We start from the raw sequence: 14,619 nt of genomic DNA on the forward strand, positions 1-14,619 counted from the left end.
AAAAATTGAGAATGTCCACTTGGGAGAGATGAGGATACCTGTGCCACCACCCCTCTGACCAGATGCTCTCGGGTATGTGAGAACACATGGTCAGACGAGGAGAGAGCAGAAGGAGTAGCAGTGTTTTCAGTGGTAATCCATGTTTCCGTCAGCGCCAGGAAGTCGAGGGACTGGAGGGTAGCATAGGCTGGGATGAAGTCAGCCTTGTTGGCAGCAGAACGGCAGTTCCAGAGGCTGCCTGAGACCTGGAACTCCAGGTGTGTGGTGCGTGCAGGGACCACCAGGTTAGAGAGGCAGCAGCCACGCGGTGTGAGGCGTTTGTGTAGCCTGTGCGGAGAGGAGAGAACAGGGATAGGCAGAGGCATAGTTGACAGGCTGTAGCAGATGGCTACAATAATGCAGATGAGATCGGAATGAAATGAACTAAACATCTGGGAAAGGAGAGAGCAGGGCCTCCCTCACCAAAACTCCCAAATATAACTCTCCCAACTTCCACCTCAGAAACTATAATTGTTTCACTGAACCACCCGAATAAAACTCTCCCAACTTCCACTTTAGAAATTAGAATTGTTGTAAACTACAGTGGTTCAATGTTTCAAGGACTAGACTCAACTTACTTTATTCAGCTAGCTAACTATGACGCCATAGCTAACTAGCATGCTAGCATCCAATAACACACAGTTTAGCACCAATACTTGGTTACAACAAACTACCAATAGTGTGTTAACACACTAAACAGATAATTCGTGTCCGTGTCTAGTTCCTTTCATAACGCAGCAATAATTAAACGTTGGCTAGCTAGCACAAAGATATTGTATTTAGCTGCTACAGTACAGATGACCTGGTGCTACTGTCTCCCACTAAGGAGGGGTTACAGCAGCATCTAGATCATCTGCACAGGTTCTGTCAGACCTGGGCTAAAATAAAATAAAAACGAATATAATGATATTCCAAAAAAGGTCCGGAAATCAGACCTTAAATTCTATTTGGACACAGTTCTATTAGAACACACCAAAAATTACACGTATCTAGGACAAAATATCAGCAACACAGGTAGCTTTCACATGGCTGTGAATGATCTGAGAGACAAAGCAAGAAGAGCATTCAATGCCATTAAAAGGAATATTAAAATCGAAATTCCAATTAGAATCTGGCTCAACATTTTCCAATCAGTTATAGAACCAATTGCTCTATATGGCAGCGAAGTATGGGGTCTGCTCTCTAATACTGAATTTACCAAATGGGACAAACATCCAATCGAAATACTGCATGCAGAGTTTTGTAAGACTGTATTGCAAGTGCAAAGAAAAACTCAAAATAACGCATGTAGAGCAGAATTGGGCCAATACCCCCTCCATATTCGAATAGAAAAAGGAGCCATCAAATTTTACAACCATCTAAAAACAAGTGACCCCAAAACATTCCATCACACAGCTCTACTATGTCAAGAGATGAAACAAGAGAAGAGTCCCCTCAGCCAGCTGGTTCTGAGGCTCAGTTCACTAACCAAAACCAACCTCATAGAGCCTCAGGACAGCACTCAGAAAATCTGGCCCAACCAAATCATCACAAAGCAAAAAGAAAAATATATCACCTATTGGAAAGACACCACAGAAAATCAAAGTAAACTTCAATGCTATTTGGCTCTAAACAGACAGTACATGGTGGCAGACTATCTGACCACCGTGACTGATAGAAAACGGAGGAAAACAATGACTAGGTATAGACTCAGTGAGCACAGTCTGGCTATAGAGACCGGTCGTCACTGGCAAACCTGGCTGCCCAGAGAGGACAGGCTGTGCTCACTCTGCCCCCGGGGAGAGGTACAGACAGAGCTGCATTTCCTATTACAATGTGACAAATACTCAGACCTAAGAGAATCTTTCTTTCCCAAAATTATCATTCAGTACAAAGATTTTGAAACTATAAAAGAGGAAGAAAAAATCTAATATTTATTGGGTGAAAAGCCAAAATGTGCAATTTTGGCAGCCAAATATGTCTCCTCCTGCCACAACCTGAGGGACAGCCAGTGAAAAGTGTAATGTAATGTCAATAATATTTCCTGTTTTGTTTTGACTTTCATACCATGTGATGTGTCTTCCCAGTCATGTTGAGACTGGTCGACTACTATTGCTTTGATGTATTGTTATTCTCATTAATATTGTTGTTGTAGTTGCTGTAAATGGTAATCCCATTTCCACTACTACTATTATTATTGCTGTTGGTCCCACCATTTTTGTTATATGTATACTTTGACAATGTAAGTAATTTCACTTGCCATATCAATAAAGTCTATTGAATTGAATTGAATTGAGAGAGAAAGAGAGAGAGAGAGAGAGAGAGAGAGAGAGAGAGAGAGAGAGAGAGAGAGAGAGAGAGAGAGAGAGAGAAAGAGAGGGGTGAGAGAGAGAGAGAGAGAGAGAGAGAGAGAGAGAGAGAGAGAGAGAGAGAGAGAGAGAGAGAGAGAGAGAGAGAGAAAGAGAGAGAGAGATAGGGAGAGTGAAAAGCTCACTTCAAAAGGAATGAGAAATGACGCACAGCCAGTATTTTAAACATTACACTACATCATGTGGAAAATAGAGTATTTTATAAGAGACCCATTTCAAAGAGAAAGGGATAAGTGAATGAATACATAGTTTGCATCATCCTTGCGGGATTTCTCAATCCACAGCAGAGAGAAGAAAGGTGTGGCAGTTGAGAGCATCAGGACTGACCAGCTGTCACAACAGTTTGACAGGACGGATGGTGAGGTAGGATGGCCTGGCAGGATCACACATGTAGGCATCACTGCTTTGACTGAGGAGAGTCAGGTACAGCCTTGTGACTCTGACACACACACACACACAAACACACACACACACACACACACACAAGGCACGCGCAAGGCATAAGAGTGACTGGGACGTTTCATTTCCATGGCAACCACTCATTGAAGCCTAGAGTTGTCCTGTGGAGGGACGAGAGAGAGTGAGAGAGGGAGAGAGAGAGAGAGAGAGAGAGAGAGAGAGAGAGAGAGAGAGAGAGAGAGAGAGAGAGAGAGAGAGAGAGAGAGAGAGAGAGAGAGAGATAGAGAGAGATAGAGAGAGAGAGAGAGAGAGAGAGAGAGAGAGAGAGAGAGAGTGAGAGAGAGAGAGAGAGAGAGAGAGAGCGAGAGGAGAGAGAGAGAGAGAGAGAGAGAGAGAGAGAGAGAGAGAGAGACGGTGAGAATGAGGATGAGGGTGAGGGTGAGGGTGAGTGGCATAGACAGTAGTGACAGTGAGAATGAGAGTGACAGTAAATATGACAGAGACTGTAAATATGACAAGAGAACTACCATGGCTTTTTAGAGCTGCAGAAATAATTCAACTGGAAGAAATTGCTCTTAATGTCAAACAATATTGCCCCATTAACATCCATGTCTGTCTGTCAGGTAAAACAGTGCACTTGGCCTGAGGAGAGCTTCCTGGTGTGCTGCCTACAGCTCCAGTCCAGCTCCAGCCCTGTCTCTCTGCAGCCTCTGTAGTCTGTATTAGACCCCACAGAGACACTCTGAGACCCTGCTGGTAATTTTTCAGCTGATGTGCTTTCCTGTGAAGCAGATTATTGAGGTGCAGATAAAGAGTTTAAATCGCTGCAAGGTCATCATAATTCCTGCTTGAGATAAAGGAACAGGGGCCTGCTGGCACTCACCAGAAAGCCAACTGATAACACTGCACTGGGAGGGGGGTATTCTTATGGGGAGAGAGGGATATCCTACCTATGTGGGAGTCCTTTTATAGTAGCTAAGAAAATCACATCTTCAATTGAGAATGTAACAAAGTACAGTTTGATGCAGTTCGTAAAATACTGTTAGGTTGGCTGCAATAGGGCAACTCGGCCATCTTCAGATATTAAACTAAATTGCACAGGATTAAACTACTGTACAGAAATGTATTGCTTGTATAATCTGGCTAAATGGTAGATGTACTTGCCCTAATTATAAGTGTAAACTGTCAAATGTAATTTTGTTTCGTGTTTTGTGCAGTCAACACACTACATGACCAACAGTATGTGGACACCTGCTCGTCGAACATCTCATTCCAAAATCATGGGAATTAATATGGAGTTGGTCCCCCCTTTGCTGCTATAACAGCCTCCACTCTTCTGGAAAGGCTTTCCACTAGATGTTGGAACATTGCTGCGGGGACTTGCTTCCATTCAGCCACAAGAGCATTAGTGAGGTCGGCACTGATGTTGGGCGATTAGGCCTGGCTTGCAGTCGGCGTTCCAATTCATCCCAAAGGTGTTCGATGGGGTTGAGGTCAGGGCTCTGTGCAGGCCAATCAAGTTCTTCCACACAGATCTCGACAAACCATTTCTGTATGGACCTCGGTTTGTGGGGGGCATTGTCATGCTGAAACAGGAAAGGGCCTTCCCCAAACTGTTCCCACAAAGATGGAAGCACAGAATCGTCTATAATGTCATTGTATGCTGTAGCGTTAAGATTTCCCTTCACTGAAACTAAGGGGCCTATCCCGAACCATGAAAAACAGCCCCAGATCATTATTCCTCCTCCACCAAACTTTACTGTTGGCACTATGCATTCGGGCAGGTAGCGTTGTCCTTGCATCCGCCAAACTCAGATTCGTCCGTCGGACTGCCAGATGGTGAAGCGTGATTCATCACTCCAGAGAATGCGTTTCTACTGCTCCAGAGTCTAATGGCGGCGAGCTTTACACCACTCCAGCTGACGCTTGGCATTGAACACGGTGATCTTAGGCTTGTGTGCGGCTGCTCGGTCATGGAAACCCATTTCATGAAGCTCCCGATGAACAGTTATTGTGCCGACGTTGCTTCCAGAGGCAGTTTGGAACTCGGTAGTGAGTGTTGCAACCACGGACAGACGGTTTTTACATGCTACACACTTCAGTACTCGGCGGTACCGTTCTGTGAGCTTGTGTGGCCTACCACTTCGTGGCTGAGCCGTTGTTGCTCCTAGACGTTTTCACTTCACAATAACAGCACTTACAGCAGGGCAGAAATTTGACAAACTGACTTGTTGGAAAGGTGGCATCCTATGACGGTGCCACGTTGAAAGTCACTGAGCTCTTCAGTAAGGCCATTCTACTTCCAATGTTTGTCTATGGAAAATCCACTCATTTGAAGGGGTGTCCACATGCTTTTGTATATATAGGGTACTTCAATAAATAAAATAAAAAATAATAATGTAGGTTAGTTGCTACTGACCTGATGAGCTGGTAATGGCAGAGAAGTGTGGTGTTTTTTCCTGAAAAACGTATGGTATATGTCCAACACATAATGCAAACATTAGTGGTTGATCACTGATAACAGTTTGGACCAATACAACAGGACATGTAGCGCATCACATCAATACCGAGCATCATCAATAACAAAACCATACAACGGGACATGTAGCCTATCACATCAATACTGAGCATCATCAATAACAAAACCATACAACAGGACATGTAGCACATCACATCAATACTGAGCATCATCAATAACAAAACAATACAACAGGACATGTAGCCTATCACGTCAATACCGAGCATCATCAATAACAAAACAATACAACAGGACATGTAGCCTATCACATCAATACTGAGCATCATCAATAACAAAACAATACAACAGGACATGTAGCCTATCACATCAATACTGAGCATCATCAATAACAAAACCATACAACAGGACATGTAGCCTATCACATCAATACTGAGCATCATCAATAACAAAACAATACAACAGGACATGTAGACTATCACATCAATCTCACACAAATTATCAAGGAACCTACCAGGTACAACCCTAAATCCGTAAACATGGGCACCCTCATAGATATCATCCTGACTAACTTACCCTCTAAATACACCTCCACTGTCTTCAACCAGGATCTCAGCGATCACTGCCTTATTGCCTGCGTCCGTAACGGGTCCGCGGTCAAACGACCACCCCTCATCACTGTCAAATGCTCCCTAAAACACTTTAGCGAGCAGGCCTTCCTAATTGACCTGGCCCAGGTATCTTGGATGGATATCGATCTCATTCCGTCAGTAGAGGATGCCTGATTGTTCTTTAAAAGTGCTTTCCTCTCAATCTTAAATAAGCATGCCCCATTCAAAAAATTCAGAACTAAGAACAGATATAGCCCCTGGTTCTCCTCAGACTTGACTGCCCTTGACCAGCACAAAAACATCCTGTGGCGTACTGCATTAGCATCGAATAGCCCCCGCGATATGCAACTTTTCAGGGAAGTTAGGAACCAATATACACAAGCAGTTAGGAAAGCAAAGGCTAGCTTTTTCAAACAGAAATTTGCATCCTGTAGCACTAACTCCAAAAAGTTTTGGGACACTGTAAAGTCCATGGAGAATAAGAGCACCTCCTCCCAGCTGCCCACTGCACTGAGGCTAGGAAACACTATCACCACCAATAAATCTACAATAATCGAGAATATCAACAAGCATTTTGCTACGGCTGGCCATGATTTCCACCTGGCTACCCCTACCGCGGCCACCAGCTCTGCACCCTCCGCTGCAAGGCTTTCGACTCTGTCAACCACCGCATTCTTATTGGCAGACTAAATAGCCTTGGTTTCTCAAATGACTGCCTCGCCTGGTTCACCAACTACTTCTCAGATAGAGTTCAATGTTTCAAATCGGAGGGCCTGTTGTCTGGACCTATGGCAGTCTCTATGGGGGTGCCACCGGGTTCAATTCTTGGGCCGACTCTTTTCTCCGTGTATATCAATAATGTCGCTCTTGCTGCTGGTGACTCTCAGATCCACCTCTACGCAGACGACACCATTTTGTATACATCTGGCCCTTCATTGGACACTGTGTTAACAAACCTCTAAAATAATTGGTCCTCACTACTCGACTCCCGAGTGACGCAGTGGTCTAAGGCACTGCATCGCAGTGCTAGCTGTGCCACTAGAGATCCTGGTTCGAGTCCAGTCGCAGCCGGCCGCAACCGGGAGACCCATGGGTGGTTCACAATTGGTCCAGTGTCGTCCAAGGTAGGGGAGGGTTTGGCCGGCAGGGATGTGGGTTCGTTTCCCACAGGGGGCCAGTTTGAAAAAAAAAAAACGAAAAACGTATGCATTCACCAACTGTAAGTCGCTCTGGATAAGAGTGTCTGCTAAATGACTGAAATGTAAACGAGCTTCAATGCCATACAACACTCCTTCCGTGGCCTCCAACTGCTCTTAAACACTAGTAAAACTAAATGCATGCTCTTCAATCGAACGCTGCTGGCACCCGACTAGAATCACTACTCTTGACGGGTCTGACCTAGAGTATGTGGACAACTACAAATACCTAGGTGTCTGGTTAGACTGTAAACTCTCCTTCCAGACTCACATTAAGCATCTCCAATCCAAAGTTAAATCTAGAATCGGCTTCCTATTTCACAACAAAGCCTCCTTCACTCATGCTGCCAAACATGCCCTCGTAAAACTGACTATCCTACCGATCCTTGACTTTGGCGATGTCATTTACAAAATAGCCTCCAACACTCTACTCAGCAAATTGGATGTAGTCTATCACAGTGCCATCCGTTTTGTCACCAAAGCCCCATATACTACCCACTACTTTGACCTGTACGCTCTTGTTGGCTGGTCCTCACTACATATTAGTCGCCAAACCCACTGGCTCCAGGCCATCTATAAATCACTGCTAGGCAAATCCCCCCCTTATCTTAGCTCATTGGTCACCATAGCAACACCCACCTCGTAGTATGCGCTCCAGCAGGTATATCTCACTGGTCATCCCCAAAGCCAACACCTCCTTTGGCAGCCATTCCTTCCAGTTCTCTGCTGCCAATGACTGAAACGAACTGCAAAAATCTCTGAAGCTGGAGACTCTTATCTCCCTCACTAACTTTAAGCATCAGTTGTCAGAGCACCTTACCGATCACTGCACCTGTACACAGCCCTTCTGAAATTAGCCCACTCAACTACCTCATCCCCATATTGTTATTTATTTTGCTCATTTGCACCCCAGTATCTCTATTTGCACATCATCTCTTGCACATCTATCATTCCAGTGTTAATACTAATTGTAATTATTTTGCACTATGGCCTATTTAATGCCTTACCTCCATAACTTGCTACATTTGCACACACTGTATATATATTTTCTGTGGTATTTTTGACTTTATGTTTTGTTTTACCCCATATGTAACTCTGTGTTGTTGTTTTTATTGCACTGCTTTGCTTTATTTTGGCCAGGTCGCAGTTGTAAATGAGAACTTGTTCTCAACTGGCTTACCTGGTTAAATAAAGGTGAAAACAAAAATGAAAAAATATATATATACTGAGCATCATCAATAACAAAACCATACAACAGGACATGTAGCCTATCACATCAATACTGAGCATCATCAATAACAAAACCATACAACAGGACATGTAGCCTATCACATCAATACTGAGCATCATCAATAACAAAACAATACAACAGGACATGTAGCCTATCACATCAATACTGAGCATCATCAATAACAAAACAATACAACAGGACATGTAGCCTATCACATCAATACTGAGCATCATCAATAACAAAACCATACACCTGAAGAGTTAATAGAGTGAGGTGGTGATCGATTCATCCACCAATAAAAATGAACAACATGGCCTGTTTGACCTTATGGAAATAACACCACCTATAATTTCAGAACAAAAGCAGGAGCATGTCCAATTGTAACTATGACACAGCTCAGTGGCGGTGAACTAGTCCCCTCTGCATCTTCCAGCAGAGCGTTCTATTAGACAACTTGTATCAAGGGCTCGTGGATTACTTTGCTCCAGGAGCTGTGAAATCTCTTCAGAGACCTCAAACCGCCCAAACAACCCGGTGTCTGTCCGCCCTTTCTGCTAGTGACGCACACACACAAACACATGCACACACCGCCCATCGTCCATCTTGAATAACAAGGAGACACCCACACTCAGCCCCACAACCCCACCAGACAAGATAGCACCCCCCCATCCCTCCTCTCAGTTTGAACCCCCACACTGTCAATGATTGGGAGGCATAAACTTAAGGATTTTAAACACTGACCCGACATCGTACCAATCCAATTTGTGTCAACTGCGCCACTCACCTCCAAAAACAGCAATGGGCACTGACAGCCGTCAGGAGAATACTAACGTGGCATATTGCAGTAACCTTCCTCTAAAACAAATGTCACCATTGATAGCACCGCCCATCACAGTCGAAATGAGTCCTGTCCGACCTTTCAACAGAGATGTTAAAAGGGTAAGAGAAGGGGAATCTAACACTTATTTTTCTAATCCCACCCCCCGTATCTCATTCCTAGAATGTCAACACTGCCCACCCTGTCACATGATCGCACATAGCACAGTCCCACACACAAACATGATGAACACAGGAGAGAAGGCATCTTATAGGGGGATGTTGAAGGTTGTAGTTCATTGCTGGTGTCGCCTTCTCTTCATCTGCACTGATCTAAAAGGACAGGAGAGGGGAAAGCAAAATTCTTCCTGTATACGTTTCCGCTTTGTTGCCTTGCTGCCCTCTTAGGTCAAACCAGATCAATAAAAGGAAACAGTGACAACGTCACCATAGAGACCAGTTTCCCAGACCAAGATTGATAATACTCTTGGACTAAGAAGCTTGCAAAATGGAGAATCTGGATTGAAAATGCCTTCCAGGAATAGACTTAGCCTGGCTCTGGAAAACCGGCCCTTGGAGCAGAGGTGCACCCAATGAGACAGCCTCTGCTATCTCTCGGTAGCTATTGTAATCATGCAGTAGCATGGCTTTGATCTGAGCCTGCCGCGCCGCGACTCCAGAGAGAGAGGACCATGATTGTCCACCGGGGGGTGATTAATGAGGGCATCCTGCGCTGCAGCACCTTGTGGGCTGATTACACGGCCTAGACAAATGCATGCAGCAAACGGATATTAAATAATCGTAGCTTATTGCCATGCCACCGAACAGCAAGGCCCAGACATGGGCAAAATACGTCTGCAGCTCAAGCCTAAACACTTGAGGGGGGGTTAGGCAATCTAGCTGTCAGTGGCAATGATTAATTGTGATGGTCCCATAAATTCTGCAGAGAAATATATTGCACCTATAATATCTGTTGATTTGCACTGGGTTCCTCCTCTGCCTTAAGGTCTGTTCTGGGAAACAACAGTCAACAAATGGCTCAGTCCCCCAGAGATAGAAAATATATAACACCCACGCCTAGCCTGACGTATGACTGAAGGAGTATGGGTAACAAAGACAAAGGAGATCACAGTGACACATGCTTGGCTTATCTGCGTGGTAAGAGCTATGGATTTTGGTGTTAGCTTATCGAAGACATCGCTAATAATGAATGATTATGCACATCGCCAACAGCCCACATAGCAGAATCTCTCCAGCACTCAGCAGCCAAACCAACATTGATGAGGAAGAGCATAGTTTTGATCAGTGAAGACCAAGACAACTTCTGTTGTTACCTCAACATTTAAAAAGACACAGTGCAAATTACAGTCACTCATACGAGTGGGGAGAGGGATGGAGAGCAGGAGGAAGAGAGAGAGGGGGATGGAGGAAGAGAGAGATAGAGAAGCTAGGTTGTATTGGTATTTTTATATTATTTTATTAGGATTCCCATTAGCTGTTGCAAAAGCAGCAGCTACTCTTCCTGGGGTCCACACAAAACATGAAACATGACATAATACAGAACATTAATAGACAAGAACAGCCCAAGGACAGAACGACATCAAGGTTCACAGATGCCTCAGAGACAGGACATAGAGAGATAGAGCGAAAGTGGCCGAAGAAGGGGGAGACTTTTCTATCGGTCTCTTTCTTCAATGAGGATGAATTGTGTGCATTAATCTTTCAAAAATTTATAATTAAATGTTCTCTCTCTTTACTCAGAGGCTGGGAAAGAACCTAGCTCTTGTGCATTATGGTTGGCAAGTTATGCCTCTAAGTTTCCTGGTAGTTAGTTTTTTCTCTACAAAGTAATTTTTGCCAGAGGGACTCCTCAATTGCCATAATGAATATTACTATGGACACTTGATTCATTTGGCACCTTTCATGACCTCTGACCTTGTGGTGACATCATAGTCTGTGATACCATTCTGATAACAAAACATATTGAAGCCGTTTTCTCAGTTGATAAATGATTGACTAGCAGTTTCAAAACATCATGGTTTGTTATTATATAATAATTTCTGTAGAGTTACGGCTATAACACATGCGAGGTTAATCAATAGTTTGATCAATAACTCCTCATTATGACAATCTCTGGACTGGGGGCAACTACTAACTGAACAGGGCAGGGTTGCAGACGGTTGGTATTTTATAGGCAGGTATGGTATGCCCTCATGTGGTTAAATATTTTTTTAACCTTTATTTAACTAGGCAAGTCAGTTAAGAACAAATTCTTATTTACAATGACAGCCTACACCAGCCAAACACGGACGACACTGGGCCAATTTTGCGCCGCCCTATGGGACTCACAATCACGGCCGGTTGCGATACAGCCTGGAATTGAACCAGGGGGTCTGTAGTGACGCCTCAAGCACTGAGATGCAGTGTTATAGACCGCTGCGCCACTCGGGAGCCCATATCAGAATGCACCAAGGAAAAGTTGAGCTAATAGTGCCAGAGCAATATCCTGGGGTGTATATTCTTCACTAGAAACCAAGAAGAATCAACCGGGGTGACGTTTCACAACGTTTGGCTACGGAACGTGGCCGTGTAGTCCCACCTCATATAGTTGACAGCATGTTCCATAACGTTTGGCTACGGAACGTGGCCGTGTAGTCCCACCTCATATAGTTGACAGCATGTTCCATAACGTTTGGCTACGGAACGTGGCCGTGTAGTCCCACCTCATATAGTTGACAGCATGTTCCATAACGCTTTGGCTACGGAACGTGGCCGTGTAGTCCCACCTCATATAGTTGACAGCATGTTCCATAACGCGTTTGGCTACGGAACGTGGCCGGTAGTACCACCTCATATAGTTGACAGCATGTTCCATAACGTTTGGCTACGGAACGTGGCCGTGTAGTCCCACCTCATATAGTTGACAGCATGTTCCATAACGTTTGGCTACGGAACATGGCCGTGTAGTCCCACCTCATATAGTTGACAGCATGTTCCATAACGTTTGGCTACGGAACGTGGCCGTGTAGTCCCACCTCATATAGTTGACAGCATGTTCCATTCTGCCTCTCTTCATCCCGCTGGTAGACATGTAGCCACAGCATCAGAGGCAAAGCTCCTGCATGCTCCAGTGTGCAAGAAAGCAAGCTGCAATAAAAATAAGAGAAATACAACATACAATTACCAAATGTATGTTTGATGAGGGAGCAGGGACAAGAGGCTATTAAAAATGAACACACTACCAAACAAGCAAATCGAGAGCTTGGGACTATGAGGTTCTATCAGCAATTTCTATTTATTGAGTTGTTGACATAGCCTTGTTCTGTTCAATATTTTAGTCATTTAGCAGACGCTCTTATCCAGAAGCAATTAGGGTTAAGTGCCTTGCTCAAGGGCACATCAACATGATTTTTCACCGAGTCGACTCAGGGACTAGAACCAGTGACCTTTCGGTTACTGGCACAACACTCTTAACCACTAAGCTACCTGCCGCCCTGTACCTATCTAGGACTCTAAATACCCTAATTCATATTGTTAAGTTCAAACGAATACAATATCAAAAATGACTGAAACCATTCAAACCAATGAGGGTTCGGAACTTTAAAGCCAGTTATCTCAGAATCATCTTTTTGAAGACAGAAAAGGCACAACCGAGATTCGAGCCAAAGTCTTAGGTAGTTGAAGATGTCATTACGACAATCTCCAGAATGTGAGTGGAGGAAAACTGACACGTTTTGATTTTCGTCAAAAACAAATTTACTCTATACCGAAGGAGAGCCTTTGATTTGAAGGCCTGGCCTCGGTTTCCTGATAGCTATGGAACTTAAGCTTACCAAAGACGTATGGGAGAGTGGGGTAAGTTGAGCCAAATTGGTAAATTGAGCCACCTTTGTTTCTAGGAAACCATACATGTACACAACATTAATAATTTGACCAAATATTTAGGAAGAGGTCATCATTTCATGGAGGGTCAGTGCTATCTGGGATCCTTGGCACGTCGCTACCCTAAGCCCTAACCCTAACCTTAACCCTTACCCAACCCTAACCTTAACCCTTACCTTAACCATTTTAAACGTCAACTTCAATGGGGTAGGGACTTTCCAAGGATTCCAGATAGCACAGACCTTTCATGGAGTCTGTGAAGGAAGAAACCACATGGGAAAAGTGGTAAGCAAGTTAGGTCCAAAAACTGATTTTCACGAAGTCAAATGAATTTATTGTGTTGAGGTTTCATGATGCTTGTATCTAAACCAAAGTAGATCATTTTAAGGTTGTTCTATCATCAGTTTGGGTCTCTATAAGCTACATCCTTGTAGCTGTGTGGACTAATATATAAAAAATGTTTGCCTTGGGGTAAGTTGAGTCAATGGTTGAGCCAATGGCAAGTTCATCAAATTGAAGTGTTTTCTTCCCAGGCATAATGCAAGGCGTTGTTGCTGGGATATGAGGTAACAACAGGGCCTATGTTTAAAAAAATATGCTTACAATTATTTAAAGACAAAAAAAGCGATTGTGTGTTGAATTGAAATAAAGATAGACATGGTTTTAAAAAGTTGTGGTAATATTTCTTTCAGTACAAATATTTGTAGGCGGCTTAAATGACCCTGTCCTGCGGCTCAATTTACCACATATCTGTACCAAGAGGCCACTTGTTTGGAACAAGCTATGTTTTCAAAACTGCAATGTTTACATGAATTCTGATTATTTCCATGGATACACAACATCCTGAAACATGACTAGATATATTTGTAAGAAAGAATACTATAGTTCCCTTGAAGGAGTCTTGCTGAAATTAAAAAATCTCAATTTACCCTACTCTTCCCTAACACGCATTTCCCAAAACACCAGTCAGACAATAACAGTCAGTAGAGCATGTGTCGATACTGATAGGCTCGAAAGCAAGGGAGTGCTGCTTTCGGATCAGCTTTCTCCATTAAAATCATTAGAATTATTTCACAATTGCCTACTGATCAGCTCCTATTACCACCTACGGCTGCAAATATTGAGGCGGCTTATTCTAATGCTTACCCAATAAAAATGCACTAAATCACCGATTTGGCACATCATTGCTCACATGTTAGTCTACACATCATGAAATATATTGAGAGAAATTACAGACAGTAGCCTACAAGTAGCAAAATAGAACTCAATTGATTAACATGAAATGTATTTCAATATGATTGAAATAGGCCTATAGCCTACTGTTTATATTCAATGCAGTCATCTCGCTTTTCATTTAAAGCATCATTTTATACATCACTTGTTTGTATAAACTGCAAAGACATTGGCAACTTTGTAGGCTATTTGGAGCCAACTTCGTTCTGAAGTTATCGGCGGTCACAGAGAGACGGATAAACCATTTCATTCTGTTTAGCTGAAATCTGTGTATAAAGTGACGTGGAAGGTCAAAAAAGCATCTAACGACTCACTTATTTATTCTACGAGTGGTCTGAAGCAAGCATTAGACTACGAGCTTTTTCCATTGCAACGTTGATTTTGGGAT

Source organism: Coregonus clupeaformis, chromosome 20, assembly GCF_020615455.1.
Source record: "Coregonus clupeaformis isolate EN_2021a chromosome 20, ASM2061545v1, whole genome shotgun sequence".
NCBI lineage: Eukaryota > Metazoa > Chordata > Actinopteri > Salmoniformes > Salmonidae > Coregonus > Coregonus clupeaformis.